The sequence below is a fragment of the Bombus bifarius genome, unplaced genomic scaffold (genome assembly GCF_011952205.1).
Source record: "Bombus bifarius isolate JDL3187 unplaced genomic scaffold, Bbif_JDL3187 scf7180000008000, whole genome shotgun sequence".
NCBI classification, from domain to species: Eukaryota; Metazoa; Arthropoda; class Insecta; order Hymenoptera; family Apidae; genus Bombus; species Bombus bifarius.
Genome location: NW_022884379.1, coordinates 1481945 through 1507297, shown reverse-complemented (window position 1 = coordinate 1507297; position 25353 = coordinate 1481945). Strand labels below are relative to the sequence as shown.

Sequence of the window (25353 nt, the reverse complement as noted above, 5' to 3'; positions counted from 1 at the left end):
CAAGATCTTTTTTTACAATTCAGGGAGGTATGTTCAGGCTTGCGAACGTTTCCGCTAAACAATATAATTTTACCTGCAAGAAGGAGTTTCAATATTTTCACGTTCCACCTTTGTCAACGAAAGAAGTATAATATTTCACCAATAATTTTTTCTATACGATAACACGAGGCGTATTAAACTTATTCACATACAACATCTATATGATATACGCTTCTTCGTCAAAACTTTTTTTTACAATTCAGGGAAACGTGTCCAGGCTTGCGATCGTTTCCGCTAGATAGTGGTAATAAAAGAAAAATTCACACTCTTCTTATAAATATTACAGATTTGTAGTTAAACTCAATGCATCTCGGCATAAAATTCGAGTCCAACCGCGTAATCGCTTCAAAACGTGCGCGCACATTCCTTCCACTGGATGCTCGATCTCACCGAGCGAACAAAACTTACCAAGCAGGATTCAACCGCATCTGAAAGAAACAACAATGTCATGCAGTGTCCTTCCGTTTTTCCGCGAGAGGAAGCGGCGCGGGCAAGACACTAAGAAGAAAAAGACTGGGCTACGGCCCTGACATTCCCCGCGGCTGCGGAGAGGGCCTCCTATCGGAAAGCCATGGGAAAGAAAGAATCCGCAGGAAAGTCATCCGACGCGATGGGACCGTCTGATATCGCGGGCCTCGCATAAAACTCGGCTATCTTCGCAATCTGATGCCGCACGAACCAGTTTTCGGTACGGGGCGAAGGATCCGCGAGGATCTTCCAACCCGTAGGAACCATCCTCCTCGCCCGCTCCCTCGTTCTCGCTGTGTCCGCCTTTTATCCGCTTCGAATCCTCGCCGCGTCTCGCCCGTCCCCCTCCCCAACCCCTTCAGACAAGAGAAATACTGCCGTGGATCGATACCGGCGATCGATCGAGAGTGGAGAAAGCGAATCGTGCACGTTCCCCTCGGCTCGAAAGTCGAACGTGCTTAATTGAAAGAAAAAAAAAAAAAAAAAGAAACGGAAAGGAAGAAAAGAAAGATACAGAGGTGAAAGAATAAAAAATAAAGAAACGTGGTTAAGGATCGTGGTGAACGATACGGCTAATCGCGGCGGAGGTGTCGATTAGCTTTCGATCTTCCGGCTGGGCGCTTCAGCGAGAACTCACAGATATCGATCGTGACCGCTCTCGCGATCGCGCCGAGTTTTCTTCCCGCCGTTTCAAGCCAGCTCGACCCGTTTTTCTTGCTTTTTAACGATCCCGATAGCAGACCAAGCCGCGGGAAAAGTTGCTCGATCGCTGGTTCTGTGTAGATCCGCGTTGATCGGAAAGTTTCTCGCGGCTCGCTCAGGTTTTCATGGTGTAGAGTTATCTCGAAGATATTTGAACGGCGAGTTAAATAAATCAGTTTCGAAATATTAGGCCGATTCGCTATCGATTTTATGAAAAGTTAGGGATAGAAAAATCGAGTTCTAAATGGGAAAAGAAATTATAAAATTGTAGGGAAAAAAGGAGAGATACGTTTATGAGGGAACTTATAATCGAAGCGACTGTATAATAGCGTTTCCGTCTTTTTCTTGCCGGTTATTGCAAATAAGCAAACGTTAGTTGCTATCGATTAGATCATCGTGATCGTTAAGTTTGTGTCGTTAAGCAATGGAATGGTGCGTTGGAAAATAGAGCGGCAGACGCACATTCCACGATCAAAGGTAACACGAAACTGTTGGCGCGTACGTCGACCCGTTCGTTTTCATCGGCCGTGTAATCGATCAATCGGTTGTCGGCCGATAATCTAAATCGAAGTGTCGACCTTCATTAACGTTTCGTACGCTCGTATCTTCTGGCACCGCGGCTCGTTATTCAATTAAATTACGACTACGATTATATATTGTGAACATCGATAGAACGGTATCTTCCAACAGCATCGTTTCGACCCAGTCAGAACCAACAGAAAATCAAAATCAAACACCGAAATGAATAAATAAACAACGAAAATTGAAATAAAAAATAAAGGAACAGAAAGATGGGCGAAGCGCGTGGAAGAGAGAAATTGCATATTATTTTACAGATACCGTGTGACGTTTAGATTTATGAAATTTTATGAAACTAAATGTTATGGCCACTATTCTATCTCGGATAATGTCTATACGCATTTTCGAGTGATACTTCATCACAGACTCGTAAACGAGAAACGATTGGATATTTGCTACGGATGCAAATATTTGGCACGCTAAGGTCGTTTGATCGATCCGGCATCGATTAATCGGCTTAATCGATCAATCAGCCGACCGGACGCGGCTAATCTACGAGCAAAAGGACGCGACCAGCTACCTGTGAACCTACGTCGTCGTTTGATCGCCTCTGTTGCTTGGCTGTCTGCTTGTATAGCGCGTTGGACAAGGATAGGCTGTGGAGGAAAGGTAACAGGAAGGATGGACAAAGAGAGAGAGCGATGGGCGGAAAGGTTCGAGAGGGTTGGAGTAGGGTAATCAAATTGCGGACGAGCGTAAACAAGCGGGCGAAATTAACCTTCCAATTTCTGCGGCTTGTTGCTAAATAATCGATTGCCGCGTACCAAACTCCGTGCCGCTTTGCTGCGGCGTTGGCGTGCGGCAACAGGTGTTGAACAGCCGCTGTTACACGACGCGGCCACCATTGGTCCTTTCGCGTCGGGACGCCTACGAAATTTCAACCCCCAACAAGGTATATTCGTGGTATAGTTGTTGCATTTGTAGTTTGGTGTTGGGAAATTTTAGAGAAGATGGTAAAATTTTAAAAATGATGGAAGAGGTGAAAAATTGGTAGAGAATAGAGAGAAGTTTAAAGCGAATATGATAGGAAAATTTGGAGGACGATACGAATATTCCAGGTACGAGTAAGCGCTTTCTTTCGAGAAGGGCGGAGTAGACAAATTTTAAGGAAGACAGTTAATTTTTTAAAAAGAATATTTTGGAAAGAATTAATATTCAGAACAATGCACATGAGGATTTAGGATATATGAATATAGCAAAAAGGATAGGATAGGGAAATGTTAAAAAAGAGAAAATAGAACGTAATGAGTGTAATAATAACTTTTGAAGTTGATTTAATTGGTAGAAGTTTATGTAATGGAGTAGTAACGTAACTTCCGTTTCCACAAAAAAGAAGAGATGAATAATCTGTAAATATTTGAAATCAGAAAACTCTGCTTCACTCATTTATTTTTTTCATGTCGTTTTAATTCTACTTATGTATGTATAACATATCTAGATACATACTACAGGTTAGCCGTTCTAGTGTTAACAGGCAGCATGAAGTATAAATGCCTTAGTAACTTTATTGGGTTAAGTAATAAGTTCGTTTACCTTTCACCAGCGAATACATTTCGAAGAATCGTGTAAAAATTATTTAACGAAAGTAAAGATACAGGTGTTTGAATTTTTCAATGAGAAATACATATTCATAAAGCAGTGGGATAAGCAAGTAACTTTCCTAATCAGATTTTATATAAAAATAAGAATACTTGATGTACTTTCTTAAGAAAACTCGAACGAAGCTATTACTTATACGAGCGCAATGATTTCTAATTTTTCCATTTCACTCTCAAATATCGCAATAGACACGTAGGTCTTGTCTTAACAGCGTCGTTCGTTCATCACAACTCACAGCAGGCCGCCAATAAATTGGACAGACTTCCCAAAACGAGAAACACTTTCGGATCCATCAGCGACGCGCGTCGATTCAATTCGTGCGGCTTTATCTCGCGAGCGGAGCGGATGCAAATACGGGAAGGGGATGAGAAGAAAAAAAGAACACCAGTCTATCCGACGAACGGTGTAATCGGTGACGCTGTTCGTGGGCCGGCGTCACGACGCATCGTGTGACGGCGGCCGATCGACGCCGGATAAGCCGCAGCAACTATTTCGAGTTATAGCTCGGCGAGAGAGTTACGGGCCGCTCGCGGGATTTATTAATCGCGGCAACGACTGACTCTAACCCAACCTCTGTCTCTTTCCCAATCTTTCTCTGTCATTTTTTTTCTTTCCGCTTTTTTCTTTTTTTATAGTTCCGGTTACTTCCAATCATTTTGCTTAAAATCGAATTTAACGACTGGGCAAAAATTCAGCTTCGGTTCTGACGATTGACGGGGAAAAAATATTGTTGGCCATTGGGTTGGCAAATTTATTAGCGTGCGTGGATCTGATATTCTTCAGAATATCGTGTAGAGAATTTATAGTACGGGACTACCTTGATGCTCGCGCGTGAAACGCGCGATGAATCTTTTGCTTGGATCTTGGATGCGTTCGTCGACTGAGACGAATCAAATTTGAGCCTCTTCCGTTCTTTGTTTCCGCTTATGTTAATTCTGCTATGTCATGTGTTTCTAAGAAATTTCTTAATGAAAGAAAGAAGCACGATTCAATTTGTCGAAAATATGGAACAATCGATACCATCGATCACCAGCAGATAGAAAATTTTCATGCACGAAATTAACGAATTCGATCGGGAAACCGAAACGAAGCTACTTCGCGCCTGCATTTAAGGCGAGTAAATCAAGAAGCAGCGATGCAGATTAATAATTTCGAGATTCGTATCGTTCCGCGACTTCCTCTCTATGTGTGCGGCTGTGTATCAATCGCCATGAAAGTGTCTGCCTCGGCAGGTTTATCTAATCCGGTTAATAAAGACGGATTAAAAGAACCGCAACTTTCCCTCGACCGCGGCCAGATAATTCAACGTCGCGTTTCGTCGATCGTGAAATATTCGCGGCCGATAAAACGCAAGACGAGTCGGTTGCAGTTCTTATCGATTATCTTCCGGCCGGGTAATTAGTGTCTCATTAATTTGAGAAATCGGCGAACCTGTTATCGATGTACGTATGCTATACTTATGTAGCGTTGGTTTCGTGGAAATATTTCGTCATATTTATCCGTTGTTTTATCATTGAACTTTATCGAGCTCTCAGCGATTTTTCAACCGATTCTTCGACCGCATTTTCGACGTGCTATCTAACGTAGCGTTACATCGAGGCGTGCACGCTTCGTATATACGTGTATAATGTATATGCACATTGCGTACATTACTTATCGTCTCGACCTACGTGCGTTTACGTGCATCGGGTGCTCGCTCACAAGGTACTTGCTGCTCGAAGAAAGAGAAAGAGAGATTTTCTTCGACGAGATGTTTTCTCTTTTGTCGCGAGCCAAGTCAGCATGCAGATTACGATTTGTCGTTAGCCTCGTGATAAACTTTATGTGGCCGCTGATATCGGTCGATTCGGTACGCATAAACCATCCGTGCCACAACGTCGATCACTGATACATATCGTGGTCAATCGCAACAACGTTTCTACCAGATTTTTCAGGTGTCCGAGAATTGTTTTTTTCTGGCTTTTGAGAATTCTTACATAATGTGACAAAGATTTTTAGAAAGAAAAATATAACACTTTATTAAAGAGAATGATTGCTTCTCAACAAGATCCTGCAAATATTATTATCCATATCGTAAAAGAAAAGATATTTGTTAGTAATTGTAGAACTGAAATCGTTGTCCTGGAAAGTTCTGCGCTCGATTTCATTTCATTCGATGATATATAAAACCACGATATATTAATAATGAAATGTCATAGAACCTAATACGATAATATCGTATCGCAAACGGTCGCAACGTAGCTTTAATTAACAAAAGCAACGTTCGAGGTTTAGACCATAACCAGGGGAAACATCATGGCCCGTTGGAAGATATATATTTGTTTTCTCACAAAACCGTACGGAAAACTCTCTAGCAGCTATCTTATCGCTGCACTACGCGAAAGATACCGCCGCATTTTGCATTGTTATTCAGCATTACGTAATAATAACATACTTAGAGATATCGGTGGTTTCCGCGTATCTCCGTCGGTTGTGCGCTTCACAATATGTCCGATCTTATAGATAGGAGCAGCGGTGGCCGGGTTGAAATGCAAGCGCAGTTCGCTCGTCTCTAAGTGGCGGGTCCGTTGTCGCTCCCATTGTACGCCGGCTCGATTGTTTCTATTCACGTTCCCGTTAACAGTGCGTATCCTGACTCGCTGTACGACGCGCGGCGTTTTCCTAATTGCACCGCGGTCGCATGCTGTAATCGACGCGATTTTCCATTCGACGACCTTCGGCAGACCGATTGCCAGTGCGATACTTTTTCAGAGAAAGTGCGATCGCTTATTCGCTGGACTAACTTTGTCTAACGACGATTCGCTAATTTCATTTTGGAGTATCAAGGATATTTCATCGATTCCTATGTACATCACATAATGTTCGGCGAGTAGGATTCATCAAAAGCGTCGCTTGTACATTTGGAAAATTTGCCAGATCTAACTGAAATTCGAATTATAAACAACAAGATCTAAATGAAGTTTGTTTCTCGAAGCAATTCATGAAACCACGATTCGACCAGCCAACCAAGAACTGATTTAGCTAAAACGTAACTCAAGTTGAAACTCAACTTCAGTTGTGTATATGTGTGTGTGTATACATAAGCATTAAATGGTGTTACATATTTACGAACCTCGCCATATTCCGGCTCCTACTCCAACATTCCTGGGATCCTTTCCCAACTCTGCGTCAACGTCCGACGAGCCGAGCAACGAGTGATTATACAACAAGAAGCGGAGCTGCGATTAAACGAGATCACACCGAGGGGACCGATCTCGAGAGCGGTCACGATCGTCTGCGGAAAATTAAATAAAACTCCGTAGGAGCTGGCGAGAAACCGAACGTCCTCGTGACCAATAGATCTGATTAACGTGTCGGGGCCAGAGAAATGGATATGAAATCATATTCCATTGCTGTCTCCCGCGCCCGATGAGATAGTCAGGGGCTCGGAGCCCGCGAGTTAAAGAGAGACAGACTATACAGAGAGAAAGAGATAACAGGAGAGCCGTATTACCATCGATAGAGGATATATCGAGGACGGCGTGGCCACGTCAATCGATAGCGACCGTTCGATATCTCGAACCGGGCGAGCACCCGAGGGCGAGACCCCACCTCCTCCGCCGCGTACTTCCATCCGCGCATAATCATCGGCAATAAATCTCGGGTTGCATAAGTGTAACAAGAGATACGGGATCGCAACGCACACAGCCTGAAGCGTTACTGTTCCAGGGCCCTCTCTGCGCGTTGTGTTGGCTGGCCTGGGCTACCCGATCGTAGGCCCCGTCCCAAGCCTTCGATCCACGACGATGATGCGGGAAACGTACGAGAGAGAGACAGAGACAGAGAGAGAATGAGAGAGAGAGAGAGAGAGAGAGGATGGCTGAGAGACCGGTGAGATCGAGACGCGTCCGTTCCCGATAACCGATCCGATTGTTTGCTGGCCGGATTTTTGGAATATGATTGTTATTATTATCTGTTGGCGCACGCTCCGTCTCTTCCTTCGATAGCGGATCGAATCGATCCACCAACGATTTTTGTTGTTCCCAGGGCAAGTTGCCTTTGCTACGTCTTTTCCTTCATCGGCTTTCTCTCTTTGTTGGGATCTTCCTTTTCTCGCTGGAATAAGCTTCTTTCCCTCTGCCAATGTTCTGTCTGAGATGTTGAAAGATTGAATTGGAGGGAATTTAGGTGGTAGATTGGGTTCCTTACATATTGATGGAGTGGTAGAATACTGGAGCGTACAGTAGGCTTTGGTGTGATGCGGAGAATGAAAATTGTCGTGTCTTATTGATAAAATGATCGAGAGATTCGCAGGAAATTTTGGCTCTTGACTTACGTAAAATTGGTCTTTTATTGATTGATTTACTTCATAATTCATCTGTTCGTGTATAGTTATCATTTATATTCAATAATCGTGTTCCATAGTGTTGTGAGATGTTTCTTCTTTGGCACAATAATAGGAATATTTATGGGAAATTAAAGACATCGATATGTAAAAGACGTTTATTCCGTAAAGCTAGAAACTTTTCCCATTTTCGATTGTTTATCGCAACGCTTCCTTCTACTATATGCAACTGCCAGAGTAATTTCTAATTTTTAAAAAGACCTCAAATATCCTTCTCTCTATCATGATTTTTGTAACTTGTCGTTTTCTAATCATTTTGTATGCACGAATACGCGTGGCGTTCCGGCTGCGTTGTGTTTTTAATTGTACCGGTTAATTTTATGCCGGTTAATACCGGCCGTTTGGCGAGATATCGAACAACCGCTATCTTTCGCATCTCGATTGACGTGGCAGCCGCGTCCCCGATATATCTTCTATCGATGGTATCGCGCAGCTCCGGCCGCCGCGCTCTATCGTTCGACGACCGGAAACAAAATACGACCGTAAATACTTTTCGTGGCGCGATCAAAGCAATCGTTCCTCCGGATAATTAATCGATCGTGTCAGTCGTTTCAATATCCCATTCAATCGGCCTGGTAATTACGTTGTAGCTTCGATAATGGTCGCTCATCTTTCGCTACGTACAACTTCTTCTTCTGTAATTGCTATTCCATTAAATCGTAACTTAATCGGAAAAAGAAGAAGATAAACAAGTATGAAAGGAAACGTGTAATGTTTCTTACACGCGTGGACGAATGCCCGGTTTTGAAAATAAATGAAATCTCGTGCCAGTGATGTATGAACGCAAACTGACGCGCCATTTCTGTATCTTCCGCGATATCGAGCCGTATCGAGGATATCGTAATAACTAGATGGCGTCACGTTGTTCTTATATCGATATCAATTCAATCCAACTGCATAAACAACAAGGAAAATAGAGAAGAAAAACGATGGAATAATCGCTAGTACGTCGATTGTTTCTATCTTAGCTTGTTTTTAACTTCTTATAGGACATTTCTATTAACGAAGATGTTTATCCAGTCGAAGATCAAATTCGCGGAAAAATCTAGAGGAAAACATTGCGACACGTGGACGCGTTGTGCAACACAATCGTTCGATTTTCTTCCGATCGGAGTTGAAAATCTCGCAGTAACGCGCGATCTCGAATCAAACGATCGTTATCGTACCGTGACTAATAATTATCGAATTCTATACTAGTGTTTTCTATCGATTCCTGACAAACTGTTCGACAGGTTGTTTTTCCATAAATAAGAACCGAGAACGTTTAATCGATTCCTCTCTCGTTTTATGCGTTTTCTTCCCAATGCTTTTCATTTGTCATTAATTACTCTTTGGTGTCAGCTGGCGCGTGACATCGAACTTGTTCGATTTTTTTCATTTATACGACGCAGACACCGCTGATTATTCCGCTGGGCGATCTTCGACGATGATGCCAGATTGGAATATTTTGTCGAGTACCTACAACAGTCTCCCTTTTATACCTTCTGTTCGTTAAAAGGTACAATTTTAGAATAATACGAAAGGAAAATGTTAAAAATTGAAATAGAATCTAATTCGGAAATGTTGAGTTCTATAATGAAATATCGTAATCTTATGTTTTTGTCAGTTTCTAAAATAAAGAAATAAGAATTACTTCGAAAGAAGATTTCTTATCTAAGTAAATTTTCAATAAAGTTATTTGTTTTTATGGATTATCACATTATTCGATATACTGCACTGTATTTATATCTTACATATAAAAACAATAATAAACAAATTATACGCATGTTATTTTATTTTCAATCCGTAATTGAAATTTTGCACGTACGATTTTCATATTAACCGGTCATTCGTTTATCCAGTTGGCGATCTGATTCCCACAGGTATCGGTCAATCCTTTCAGGATCGAATGCTTTTTTTAAACCATGAAAAAAAAAATGTCGGTTCTATCAATTATTAATGATCAAAATACACGTTCTCCGATATTTCCATAAGAAAGATGTAATTAAATAAAGTTGTAAATATACAAGCAAGATAGGGAAGCAAATAGAATCTTTTAATCAAGCTATAGGTTAAATAGAATCATTCAACCTAATTAATAACATTTATACACAAGATCAATCGATAAAAAGGTTAACGGGGTGTTTTCTATTTCCATCTTTATTTTTCCAAATCTTTCTATATTCAGGACAAGATTGCAGTATTACATAACGCCTGTTTTTCTATGTAATGCAGAATTCAACACTGATATTCCAACATTCGCTGACTAGTCAATTACGTCTGATAAAATTACATGCGCGCGTACAGTCAACATCATTTCGACATGTTAGAATTCCCCAGTCTGACGAATATGTTCTGACATGGCTACGTCTTAGATCGCGGGATCGCTCGTAACGATTGCACGATTTTTCATGCGATATCGCGGCTATCGTTAACGAGTATCTCTCTTAATGCCTCCGTCCCTCCATCCTCGCAGTGTTTCATTACCCTCCAACAACCACCGCGTCCTACCTCCTCTTACCATTTTTTATTCTTCTCTTTCCATTCGTATCTGTCTCTCCTTAACGTTTACCACCTCTGTTCTCAAACCGATTCCATCTCTCTTTTCACCATCCCTCTTTAGCCCACCTTTTGTCATCCCTCTTCGTCGCTCGAATTCTCGATCCCTCGACGCCCGGCAGCGTTTCGAGTCGGGACGCTTTTATCAGCTCGGCCGATCGCGAAACGGCACCTCGCGATAATTGTGAAATATTAATAATGACGAGGAAACGGGGCCCTGGCTATGGCGCAACGCGGCCATTTACGCGGCCAAATCGCATCTAGACATCGGTGCGCACCGTCGTTTCTTCGATCGAGAGCGAACGTGTAGAAGATCGGGGAAAGACGTCGATCGTCGTCGTATAATAAACGGCGACGATATAACGAGGTTGTAAAACGAAGCGTTAACTCGTTAATCGGGTAAGACGAGTTAACTCGTCGCTCGTGTTGCCAATCTCTTAGACATAATAATTTTTTATTTATTTTAATATTTCATGTTATAGACGTTTCTGCTTACGGGATGATTCGGTTAAAAGATTAAGCCGGGTCAGTCATTGATCCAGCGCCGACTGCTTTCGAAATTTTATCGCATCCTGAGCTCATTTTTTATGTAATAAAATATTCCATGCATAATTATGCCCGCTCAATATCTCGAACGATAATATCTGTGAAACAAGAATAAATTAGTTTTTTATCGTTTTCTTTTTTTTTTTCACTGAGTATAATCGATCCTTCTATTTCAATAAGATTGCAAAGATAGTACACTTCGTCTCTTCTTACTAATCACAGCGTACAAGGATTGACATTTTTTACGTGATATTATAGTCATGAAACATAGTGTACGTGTATCTATAGATATATGTAGAGTGTATGTATATATGCATGTCTATACAGTATATGAGACATCGTTTCGTGTTCGTTTATGCCGCAAAGACCCACTGTCACTAATAATATTGTTATGTAAATTTACAAACGCTTATGCACGCGAATCGCGCGTAACATGGCAGCGTGACGTCGCGTCGCGATCGATTTTTGGCAGCGGATCGATTTAATCGAAATGAATCGTAAATTAATCCGGAACGACCTGGCGTTGAGATAAATGTCGGAAAATTAGAGGGTTCGTCACTCGGTACCGCGGCTCTGTTGCGTGCCATAATTGAATACACGGGCAAGAAAAAAAAGAAAAAAAAAGAAAAAGAAACTGCGCGTGTTGAATACGATGATCGACGGCGCACGCGTGTTGCGACTCTTCCAGGAGCAGCGGCCCCTGGTTTCGAGAGATCGACTATAAAGATGACGCTTCTTCTGCGTGCCTACAAGCATGCTTTATGTGGTTATTTAAATACAATGTAGAGGAGCCTGGATTAATTGGACGTGGTGGAACATTATAAGTAATTGATTAACAACTCGGTTCCTTTTTTTACCCTACGTATATATTCAATGAATATTTTGAATATTCAAAGCTTGAAAGACTTAAGAGGATGTTAGAGAGAACTGGTTTTAAATTGATGGGTCTATAGTTTAAGGTAAAATTATTTAAGTTACTACGATGTTCGAATTAAATTAAGAAATTCGCCTTGTAATTCGTCAAATTCGATTATGGACAATTAGATTATGAATTTCTGCAACTTATTTCATTCTATCAGATCTTATACAATACCTCCTCGTCGACTCGAATAACCCTAGCATAAGATTAATGACAGCACTTTCTCGTTTCTGATATTTCCTCTCGCTGTACACTCAAGTGCACGAAGTGCATTTTCTCATTCTCTCGCTGTTATATTAAATATTAATGGTGTCTCGAATAAGCCTACTTTACTTTAATTGTTTAGATTCATGATGAAAAACATGGTGTTGATAATTATACACGGAGAAGCAATCCAGGTTGCACGGTCGTTGATTTGAGCAACGTTGATTGGTAAAGAAATAGCAGGTTAATAAATTGATATCGAGGGGAAGGCGATTTAGCTGGTAATTGGCTGCGAGTGGTTGGCTCGATGACTCGGTTATCGATGGAACCTCGTTTTTTCCCCCGAGGGCCGGTTGTCGAGTTACTATTCAATTAATGTATCGTTTCGTCTCGGATGATCGTGCAACGTGCACAAGCCGCGAGTTAGGTTCGCGACACGGAATTTCCTGTACGACTTTTTTTTTAATCCAGAATAAACAGACTTTCTCGAGTAGTTTCTCCACGTTTAGAAATTTTTGACCGGACACGAGATGCGTGAGCTCGTAATTCCACATCGACTATCGGCGTCGCATAGGTGTGACGCTTTAACGTTAATTTAACTGTAGTTCAGACTCGATTTGACCAGTCATTGTCCACGGTAAAGGTATTAATATTACACAAAATTCATCTCCAATTCTTCTGATCTCGCTAAAACGTCCACTCAAGATGCACCGTGAAGAGACGAAGGGCAAAGAGATGAGAAATAAAAGCACCGGGAAATCGGATTCACGCGGTGACTTTCGCGTGACTTGCCAGCTGCTGGAGAAGCTTCGTTGCGTACACGCGCGCCTTCTCTCCTTCTTTCTCTTGTCTCTGCTGAATAATGTAGCCGAGCTTTATCAGCATAACCTCGAACGAGAGGCAGTCGGAGCGCACTCGCGCTCTCGCAGATACTTGGCTGATTCGCAAAAGATCGCCGAAAGATTAGCCATATCCTCGTCCCCGTTCGACTTATCGGATCGCCGTTCGGTTCGCCGCAGATTCTCTCTTTCCCTCGTCTGTGTTCGATTCGTTCATCGGGCTAAAGATAGTCGGCTATTTATCTAGCGGACGCTAGAATCTTCTATCGATACACTACGATTTAGGAAGTAGATCGGGGGTAGTTTTTCTTATAAGGATACAAGTCTGTTTCGTATCTTTATTATTTTTCGTCGTTTTGTCAGCGTAATTGTGCGTCCAGGTGTCTGGATAATTTTGTAAATTTAACGCGGATTTTAGTTCATCTTGCTTTAGTTGCTCGACTTGAGAACTGGATCTCTCTCGGCGGTAGTTTCTCCAATAAACATCCATTCCTTGATATCTTTAATAACTTTTGTTATCTGGTTAGTACATTTTGTCGCAATCATCCGCTGAAACGTCTTAATAATTTATTTCGTTTGTTTATGAACATTAAAGTCTTCCATTCATATCGTAACTTAGAAAGTGAATTAAGGCAGCTTCCTTTCAATGTAAAGTTTCTTTTAAGAAGATAGATTTCTTCGGTATCTTTAATAATATTTTCTATTCGATTAGTGTATTTTGTTGCGATTGTCTGCTGAAATGTTTGCGTACACGAAATGTATGCTAAAAATGTTTTTCATAGGAACACTCTGTCTTATGGAATGGATGAATAAAAATTTCTAACTTTTCTAACAGAGATTCAATTCCTTGATGTATTTATAATACATGTAATTTTTATCGTTTGGTTAGTGTAATTTGTAATAACTGCACGTCAGGATGTTTGATAATTTATTTTGTGAATTTTATGTATATGTCAATAATGTAATTAGTACTCCATGTTAGGTTGTGAATCGATAAAGACAGAATTCTTTGGTACTTTTCTTGCATTTTATTGTTTGTTTAACGCAAATTCCTGTAATTATACGTGAAGATGTTTGGATAATATTTTTTGCAAGCCTGACACGATTTAGGGGTAGAAGGGTTGTTTGAGCGACGATATAAGGCAGCGAGAGGGTTGCGAGGGAATCGTTCGTATGGATTAAGCGCGTAATCTGTTTATATTTCATGATTGTATATGGAACATAGTTGCGTGTTGCTTTGAAGCCACCGATGTTGCATATCGTTTGCAAAGTAATGAACGAGTCGTTGTTTTCTCCGGGCCGAGGGGATCGCGGCTCGACTGTCCGCGCTGTTTGAAGAATGGCGGTAATCTTTTCCATAACAACTGCTTAGGATTTAACGATCTTGCGTGTCAGCGCAATGCAAGGAAAACTAAATAAATACAAATAAATCAGAAGAAAGAAGAAAATAAAAGAATATCGATAATAACCATCTTTAATCTGTGCTGCGTAAACATGTGTTTTTCGCGTTTGAGTTAATCTGAAAGTAACACTATCTACTACATTTCATACGTTTTGCTTCGTACTATGTACTGCACAATATATGTAAACAAACTATTTGCCAAAAATATCACATCTCACCATCGTGAAGGTTTAAGATCTAAAAAATTTCACGATAATCTTAATTTAGATTGTTTGTTATACGCTCGATATGGAAGTCTAATACGGCGTAGGACGCTAGAAATAAGAATACAACAATCTTTTTATAACAAACTCTGAACCTAAAGTACCTTAAGTATAAAATTATAATACTATTCGTTACACGAGTTTTTGCCGATTTTTTTTGAAGACTGCTATTATTTTAAAAACGCATTAGCCGTGAAAGATCGAATATCGTAAATGCGTGAACACGGCAGAGCTGAATATTCTATGAAATTTAAAAGACACAATCTACTTCCGTATAAAGAAACGCAAACAATTTTCCATTAAACAAGGAAATCTTCTGCAAATGATAAAAAAGAGAATGTCTGTAGATCGGACGATTTCAGAATCGTGCCGAAAGCGTCGAGGGGCATGCCTGTAAATTTTTCAACGCGTCGCAAAATGCGGCAGAATTAGCATTGCCATAATAAGCGATATCGCAGGATCGACCAGTGCGCTATCATAAATTCCTCCAACGGTCGCAGATAGCTCAGTCCGATAAAAAAAGGCGCGCACACTGACGGCCGTGCGTCTTTCCCTCTCTCCCTTTTCTCCTCTTCTCTCCTTTCCTCTGTCTCTCGATTCGAATAATTTCCTCGGGGTGGGAAGGGTGTGTGCTCGATTCTTCCGCTTTTTTTTTCTCTCGACGAGCCGCTAAGCCGACAGGAAACGAACCGGCAGATAGTCCACGAACGACGACGCCATTGCACTCGCAGATAAAACAGTGATAGGGAGATCGATGAAGGCGATAGTTGAAGTTATTACCGGATAGAGGAAGCGGCCAGGACAAAGATGGAAACAGACGAAAAAGAGAAACAGAAACGTTAGTCTCAGACCCTTACGATTGAAGGAAAGAGGAGAGAGAGAGAGAGACTAAAAGAATGGAAAGAGACGTGAAGACGCGAAACTCGAAAGAGAGATTACAATAGAGGCGTTGCGTGGAAGAATAAAAAGAGAAAAACGTATTAAAGAACAAAGGAAGAAGAGAGAGGAGGAGTGAGTTCGAGAAAAAGAGACCGATACAGACGACGAACGCGGATGTGGAAATAGCAGAAGGTAGAGGGGAAGAGAAGTATTCGGTACTCGCACGAAGCTCGGATAAGCAGTAACAGTTATCAAGAAATGGAAATGGCTGATAAAGGCCGGTGGCGAGCCGGCGGTGAAACGTTTTTAATATTACATTAAGGCAGGATTACTACGGCCGCGACAGAATTTGCCTCGTGTGACGCATCGTGTCCAGGCACGCGAAATTTCACGGTCTCGCTTCAGCCCGATCCGGAACGATTTAATTAACGATCGACTCTGGCAATAGTACGGAGAAGGGCCAGAGAGAACGCGAGAGAATGATTCACCGTGCGATTATCGATCTACAGAAAAGGAAACTATTGATACGTTGTTAATCGATGCGAAACGATTGACGAGGAATGATCGAGGATCATCCGTGATCGTGGCATTTAAATAATTTCGCCATTTCGCTTAGGGTATTTCTTAATAAATCAACGATTTAATTTCTTAATTTATATTCCGTGTTTCTTTTTTAAATAAGAAAATGATTTTAAATCATGATAAATTGATTAGATCGAAAGTAACCTAGAGAGCGCAACCTTAATATCTGCAGCGAATTCTAAAACGTATATCGCCTTAATTTACGTCCGAAATTATTGCACAACTTCTGCCGATGCATCGTTACATCGGTGCGTCCGAAACTTGCGCAACGTCAGTAGGCGATTTTCCGCTCGCTACGCGCGTAGGTATCGATTACACGCGCGAAACGCTGAGCCCGCTGGCGAAGGAAGGCTCGATCATCGAGCAGAACTCGGGTTTATCATCGAACTTTTCGATATTTGCCGCGTTTCTCTGCAAGAAAGCTTCACGCCGCTATTTGCATAACGATGTCCGCGCGAGATCATTTCTATACCGCCATATGCAAATTCAGACGCCATTCAACGGCTAAACTACCGTCGATTAAGTGGCGGATCGATTCAGATCGCCTCGAAAAAAGTTCGATGTTCCCTCGTCGACGATTCGATGGATATTGCGAAACTTGTATCGTCGAATCCTGTTGGAGTAGCCTCGGAATCGATTCGGTTAGAGCATTTTGGATCTTCCACGGAGTTCATCGAATCGAGAAATAGGCGATTCTCGGAACGAGTGGGAGATCGAACCCGCTATGACTTCATAAAGGTAGCTGGAAATGGATTTTATGAAGTTCTTGAGATTCTTGCAGATTTTATTGCGATTCTCGATAATGGAAAGTTCATCGAATTAGACATTCTACATGATTTTTAGATTATAAACTATAAAATGATAGGAATTTAGAGAGTCGTACAGCGAATTCTGGTCATCGAATTACGATCGGTCGTAATCTCGAGTATTTTTTACATTTTTAGTAAAATTGAACGATGCGAGAAAATTCTAATAGGAAAGTTTATCGATTACAAACGCCAATTCCAAACACCTTCGTTCGTGAGTATTAAGACAACGATTTTTGGACGGAACGTTTCGAGTTTCGCTTTGGTATTTTATTGGAAAAATTGACGGAACTTTTACAAGATTTATATTTGCGTGGTTGGTTTTACGAATGTACAAACTCTTTATCGTGGACGCGATAAAGCGCATCATATGCGTATCGCGGTGTTTTTTTTTTTTTTTTTTCGATTGCTCAGCAATAATTCGCGAGCATCATATTATTCCACCGTTTGCAGTTCGACTTTTGATATCGGATCTGCCGGCGGTGTCATCGGTTTCGACTCGAATTTATTTCTACGAAATTCAGTAACGGATAGAATGGACCGAAGTTAAATTTTTTACTTCCGACAAGATATGTAGCATCCACCTGGCGTTGAATTTCGTTCGAACAAATGGATCAAATAGTCTACTCCTGGACGATCGTGATAAAAAATTATCACCAAACAGCATTCTATCGTGCTTCCACTAAAAGACTTTAATAGTAGAAGAAAGGAACGCGATCAACGTTTTAGGTAGCACGAAGAATCTTTATTCAATCACGACGTAGACAAAGAAACTTGTTTACGATGGAGCTGGTCTGTCGACAGATCGACTGAGTCATTGCGGCTCACTGAGGGACCGAACACGAGCTTCGAGTCCAACTGTTTTGACACTCGTTCGTCTCGGAGCTTGGCTGCTCTTCGTCGGTCTTTCTTCTTCTCCGACCTCCGAATTCCATGCTGGGTTATATCAGAATATCTATGGACTCGTCCGGACCACTTTTCGCTTAATCGTCTTCTACTCTTTCTCTGGTATATATCCACCGAACATCTGTCCGTGGCTCGACGTTGCCTTTTCACCTGGACATTGTTACACTGTTTGTTGCGATTACGAGACTTGCTGAAAACATAAATTGACATTACGGAGAAATATTACAAACGTTCTTTTATCTCATCTAGATTCTAGATAAGTTTTCGTTTGCATAGATTACCTTCAAAGAAACTGCGAACGAAGGATCTAATAACGCCGTACCAAGGATTTGTAGAGGATGGTTGTTTTATTGGAATAACGAGATAACTCGTTGTCGTAAACCGTCAAGTATATTTTAAAATGATTAAATAAATATGATAAGTACAGACAGTAAGCGCTCGTACTAACAGATTCGCTAAAGACAGTGTGAATCGCTGAATAGATCGCTGATAACTCATTGATAACTGATAGATACTGTCCTTTACATTGGTGACCCCGACGTGATTGAACACGACTAACGAACCTCTACAGATTTTTCAATTCCAGGATTGACAGTCTTATAAGCTTGGAATAACGAAGCTTTGGAATTGGTCGTTAGAGAAACGCGATGGATCGTGTAAAAATTAATTTGATTAAGTACACGTCAATCTTTTATTCCACGTTTTTGCCTTGATGTACTTCACGATAGAATAGAAGGATCGATGGTTATCAAAGATTGACATGACGACGTTAGAGCGATATGAACAGTCAAAGGGATCGTTCTAGAGTTTAAAAGGATAATCTGGAAGAGAATCTTCCTACACCAAAAGCGATACGACTGCCGGAGGATGTTCTGCGATTGCGGTGACGCACGCGAACGTACAAAGGTCGTCTCGTAAATAGTTTAATCTCCGGACGATCAAGCAGGCGGCTGATTAAAACTGTCTCGCCTCTGTTTAATCATTATCTCCCGTTCGAAAGTACAAAGATGCGTTTTGTCTTCGGCTTGAATTTTTGTGCCCCTTTAAAAATCTCTATACCGTACTCTAACGAGGCTGGAACAGTTCATCCAGTGTTCCATTTCGTATCGATATTCAATCGCGACCGCAGTTTCCATTGAAAAATGTACTTCGTAATAAAGACGCTTAAGAAAGAAAAATTTACAATTTTCAAGCTTTTGAATTGTACTACGCTCCGCTTGTTGCTATCTGTATAGAAACGAATCTATATCTATCCAATTAATAATAGAATAAATATAAGAAATAATAATAATGACAAATATATAAAAAGAAACGTCCGTAAAAAGAATTTGTATAAAAATGAGTCTATATCGATTCAATTAAACAAACAATCAAAACAAAAATAAAGCAACCGCGAAACAGTAGCAAGCGGAGGAAGCATAAAGGTGTCGTCAATGAGGCGGGATCGAGGTTACCAAGATGACCCAACAAATGTCCATACGAGCAGCAGGCACGGCGGAGATGCAACGACGTTGTACACACTGTAAGGTAGGCGCACGGTAGTCATTCCTGTGGCACGTCGTGACGGGTCTCGCGGAGTCTCAGACTGCTATCTTCTGACATTGAGGCGCCGGTATCTGTGCCACCAAGTCTCAGCGTATAACCTGCTGCGACCGAGATATGCCTCTCTCGACCGGCACAACTTTGCCCCGTTTTGACGTGCGCCAGATAACTAACGTCCTCGTCCTCCCTCTCTCTCTCTTTCTCTTTCTCTCTTAACCGTTCCTCTTCTTCCTTCTGTTCTTCTTCGCCCTCTGACATGGTCGAAAGCGCAGCGGCCTCCGTGTATCTCGGAAACGGAATCGCTGTTTCAAACTCCGGTCACAGGGATATTCGAGATATGACGAGTATGACTTTCATCCTTTCTTCTTCTGCAGCGACGTGTGTCCAGCTTGTTTCGTTCGGACATTGCTTCGACCATTTGGAAATACGATTCTATAAATCTCGTAGTTGGGCATAGGGCAAGATAAATTTTGTTGTTCCTTAGATTCGATCATTTTAAGAGCTGCGACATAATTATGTTGCTATTTGTATCTTGGGCGAACGTTGCGACGACCGCAGTTTGACGTGCTAACGTTATGATGGCCAAATTAAACGACAGCTCCAAAACAGACATCGTTCAGACATCCGCTCCAATTCTTCGTTATTGTTGATCGTGTTCGATGGTTGCGAAGATTCCAACCTCTCACTTTTCCTGCGGGGGCGATACAAAAGTTGAATGTTTAATTAGATCTCTACATCAATTCAGGGAGAAAATCCAGTCCCATGTTTGACATCGCGGTTGGCAAGAACGAAGAAAGATTATCAAAGATCTATTTCCCCATAAGCAATAGATGATCCTCCTATTCGCCATTGAGAACAAACGTTTCAACGAACCTACATGCCTGCTATTTGCTACCTTACTGATTACAATCCAGATGAAGTCAATCATCTCTCGATGTACAATCCTCGGGATACAATTTGCCACAGAACTGGACGTCCATCGTCGCCCAACGACTCCCTCTCTTTTCCGATCTACCAGTAGCCTTTCCATCGACGTTGTTCAGGATTTTTTGAAGTTCGCGTGGGGCAGTCTCGGCGGGCAAAGAAGCCACAGTGAGCAGGTATAAAGCGATGCGCTAGCAGTCGTTTGACGACGGCTATGAATAATTCATGGACGGCGTTTCCTCATACAGCTCGAATGCTCTTCTGAGAACGTGGCAGGACACAGGAAAGCGTCGATAACGATCTCTCCCTCACTCTCTCCCCCTCCTCCCACTCTTTCTCACTCTCTCTCTCCCTCCCTCTCTCTCTCTCTTTCTCTCTCTTTCTATCTCTCTCCCCTTTCTACAGTCTCTCTTATAACGATCTCCATCTTCGTCGGTCACGATACGTTCATCTCGCTCTAATCTACGTGACTCACTATCGAGCACGGCGGATGGCTCGTCACGATGCGTCAGTGCGTCAGATAAAGTCACCGTATCCTCGTCATTCTCATTGTGTCAGAGCTCGCGCGGTGACACGTTCGGTGTATGTCCTACATCGGTGCTCAATTCTTTCCCTCCCGTCTCCGTGCAACCTTCCTGCGCGTTGGCCAGATCCCGAAAATCGACCGCTCGATTTGCTTGCTCGCACGTTACACCTCCCGTCCACGTCTATCGTTCGCCGATCTACGCGCGCCCAGCTTTTCGCTCGATGCTCTGTTTTCTCTTTGGTTTCTGCTCGTTGAAAGGATTATAGAGCTTCATTCCCGCTGGGATATATATGGGTCCTCGATCGAGTATCCCGTTTGAGGATAATGTTCACTTTTTTTTTTTTTATTATTAACACCGGAACTACCGATAGTTAACACGAAGCTATTTGTACAAAACCAGTCAAATTGACTGGTCTATAGAAAATACGTAATAATAGAATATTTGTATATTTATCGATTTATTAATTTCTTACGGAAGGAATTCCATGTTACGTAGTACATTTTTGGTATTATTAATCCATCTGAAACTATGATCTTTAAACGAGGCTTGACAAATTTATAAAATTGTAGAACCAGTCACTTTCACTGGTGTGATATTTATAGTGTTAGCATCTAGCGATCTAGCGATCGATCCGGAATTTTCCTGATAACTGATATCGTCATATTGAATGATACGCAGTAAAAATTTTAAAAACGCGTGGGAAGTTGTACGAAACGAGGAAGCTGGTTAATCGGGGTTCGATAAACAGATTGCAGGACCCTTTTACACTTTGACAAGTATCAGTTATTTTGACTGGTATTGGTATAAGTAGCCTTGATATAAAATTATTGTCAGTTTGAACACATAAAAAACAAAATAAAATTCGTCATATTATTCTTTTAGTTATCGTTGCGAAAGTCATTACATCGTTGTGGAAAAAAGATATAACATGAAGTAGGAATTTTAAAATTGTAAAACCAGTCAATTTGACTGGTGTGGTAGTTCTAGTGTCAAGGATTTTGTTTTACGTCGTCTGTTGAGGTTTTGAGCTGCAGTATGATTTGAGAGGTTGAAGTTAGAGGCTGTGTCAGAGATTGGTTAAGACTTCGGGTTGTCCTTGAATTTTATTCCCATTGATCGGTTATATTACGTATTATACGAGCATGAATTATATCGCAGTGCATATGCCTTTTGTTTAGGTTTGGGTTGGGTTTGCATTAATTTACATTCTCAGATTGGAGTACATTGTAAAACTTATCTTCTGGTGGAACGTATAGTGGACACCAATTAATTATTACGTTCAAAGAAAATAACTGATACTTCTACTGTTCTCCCTACCTCATTAAGATTTTAAATTTGGCTTATGCTTGAGTTATTTTTGAGTCGCCTTTAAGATAGGTTTAAGTTAGATTTTGATTTGAAGCACGTTTTTCAAGTTTTTTAATATCACCGATTAGATTGTAGATACAGACTACATTATTTTATATGTCAAATATCAGATACCTATTATTAGGCATACACACGATCCTAACATCCAATGAGAAATCTAAACTGCAAAGTAGCAAAGATTCCTGCATCGTTTCAAATTTCGTTGCGAGTATCCACACTGTAGAATGACGATGGGATGATGTTACACTGCGTTATGCTCGTGTACTTCGGTAAGGTATACTTTGATCGAGGTTTATTGATAATGAGCATAACTCCTCGAGTAGGAATCGATGTTTTAAGCGATAAATAGAAGATTTTTCAAATTACCATATTCTTGAATTCTTATTGTCAGATTCGTATTGTAAGTTCGGCGAAATTCATTTCACCTTTCATTTTTCTGATATTCTCCATTTCTATGGATTTACTAAAAGGTTCTTTGTTAGGTATCGGCATCTTTCGGCTGGCGATCGGCAGAACGCGAGCGCGTTATCCGTAAAATCGTATATACATACGCGATAGGCAAAGTACGTGCCGCGATTATCTCGCCGTTTCGATCATGTACACGGTGTCTCGTGTGCGTGTGCGTCGGTTCACGAGGGACGCGCGTGTGTTCACCCGCCCGCTCCTCTTTTTTCCTCTTCCTGCTCTCGCGTGTATTACGCTCGCGCGTTTCTACGCAAACCGTACGTGCATACTCTGTGACTCGTAAAAAACTATTCCTCGCCGGTCCTGACCCAACGAAATCGATCGAAATCTTTCAAAAGTTTCATATGTGTCGAAATACATAACTCGTAGAAAGAGAAAGAAAGAGATTACATATGTATTTGAGAGATTGCATATTTCCCTTTAATTATACTGATCAAGCATCAATTACCAACAAATAGTTATTTACGTTCGCTTAATATACGCGAAAAACCGTATTCTTCGCAACGTATCTTAATAATTTATTTAATTACTAACTCAGTAATCGCAATAATTTCCCATCTCCGGTTCAACTGCCTGAAAAAAATGACAGACTAACAGAATTAATTTCTACGACTCGCCGTATAGAAGAACGTCGATGAACGCTTTTGTCATCGTGGTTACGGCGTGCACGAACGTGGAACACGCCGTGCATTCGTTCCTTTTTCGTTCGTTCTTCGGCGTTCTCGTGGCCAACCGCGTTTTTTCACGAACGTTATCCACCATCACGATCGTCGCTAGACCTTAATCTATTTCATTTCGTCTCGTTAACAACACGCTCTCACCGCGGCCTGCCTGTTCCGTTCTTTTCTCTCGTTTTTGCCAGTTGTAACGCTGTGTTAGAACCAGGCGGGGGGTAAGTCCGTGATATCGAGGCTAGATAACGGGACTCGTTCTCGTACATCTTTTTCAATTGCTACATTCATTGATACAGTTCGATGACGAAGTACTTTAAGTACTATCCGCTAGAACTTCTTGTAATATTCTTCTTCCCGATACCATCTGTTTTTTCGAATTGTTTCTATCCTTATCTCTCGAGGAATTCCATTCGGTTGCTCGGGAAGTTCGTAGAGGAGTTCGATGATAATAATTTGGCGATCTTTCGTTTCAGATTTTCGTTTCAAATTTTAATAATGCATATTAGGTTGTCCGGAAAGTGTCTTTTTACAGATACGTCTTTTACGACAACGCGTCTTTATACAAACATGAAACCTAATCTGTCGAACGTTGTGATTTTTAGTTTGATAGAACAAAATGGACCATACGTAATTCGATAAAATAATATAAAACGGCAAATGTTGTGCATCCATTATTTCCTTATAAAACGAAAGAAATTTTTCAGACGACCTAATAGAATATTAATATCGATCCTCGGTAACGCTATGAAGTTTACGAACAACTTAATAATCGATGCGAAATTTTTGCCAAAAAATATGTTCAGGGATTCGCGTACCAGGCACCGACTTTTATCTTGCGGTCCGGTGACTCACCGTTTATCTTTACGTTCGCCTAGACGGTATTGTCCGCCGTTATCTTTCACTATTTACCAAAGAAGAAGCAGTCGATCAACAGATAGCGTCGAGTCATTGTCTAAACTCGTTCCGTTCCGATCTCGAGATCTCTTCCTCGTCTCCTCCCAGTCTCTGTCGCAACACGAGTCATTTTCTCCTCTCTTCTAGAAACGAAAATGAACGAGGAAAAACCACGAGGGGAACGAACGATACACGTTCGTCCATTGTGTTCGTCTCGATATCCGTCGATACTTCATCCGAACCAACATATATAGACGAGAAAATACCGGGACAGGGGATGGTTCGGTAGAAAGTTCTCAATAAGCGCCTAAACGCGTTAAACGAATAGAACGCGAATGCTTCTCGTATCTCTGGCTTGTTTCCCTGCTTCTCTCATTTACGTCACTGCGCTGCCAGCCAGAGAAGCTAAGCCCGAGCGCACAATAATTCTATCTATCTATTTATCTTCTTCAGCCTTCAAAAGAAGAGGGAACAATGACGCAGCTCGCGAGACGTTCGGCAATTTGTTGCGGAGAGCGAGAGAAAGAGAGAGAGTGAGAGAGTGAGAGCAGGACAGAGGGGTAAACAGAGAAAGGAGTGAATGATAAAAGGGACAGAAAGAGGGAGAGAAAACTGAAAGAGAAGTAGCTAGCGAGTTAGCGCGAGTGAACTAACCTTATAGAGAGAGGCAAAGAGAGGGAGAGAGAGAGAGAGAGATGGGTGAGTTGTACGCAGTCGAGGTAGCCTCTATCCACGGCTGAGATCTAATCTCCCTCGGGAATCTGGCATCCTATACCGGTATCGTTCAGGGAATCTCTCCTCCACCTCCAACCTCCCACTTCTTCCTCCCTTTACCTCGCTCACCCTTCCTATCTGAGCGCTGACTATGTCCTAGTTTATACACACTTCGATATCCTTGTGATAACGCTTCCAACCACCCCCTCCGCCATCCTCTCCCCCCTTCTCTGACAGTCCAGCGTCGCGCACGTTGCCGGTGCTAACGTTGCCTTCACAGAGACGCTCGCAATTTCTCGAATGGCCCTCTCTCTCTCTCTCTCTCTTTCTCTCTTTTTTCCTCCTCCCTTCCTCTGTTCTTCTCTTCCACCCCCTTTTTCTACCGCTATCTATCGAGCTCTGGCCTCCCCCGATACCGTTGACAGATAAAAATGTTTGGAACGTGGTTATCGATCGTCTCGACTGGAGATCCTAGGATACCGATACCCGGGATATAATCGAAGATGTCCCGATACACGGCGAATTCTCTGTTCGATCGGAGATTGGACCCTGCGCCATCGCTGGCGTATCGCGACGAACCGTTCCGCTGG

The 25353-nt window shown here is 41.7% G+C and overlaps 1 protein-coding gene across 1 annotated transcript in view; it reads left to right on the top strand.

Moving 5' to 3' along the window:
• Positions 1–25353, top strand: part of LOC117206280 (zinc finger protein ush) — a 201903-nt gene that overhangs the window by 78383 nt on the left and 98167 nt on the right. The window lies entirely within an intron of this gene.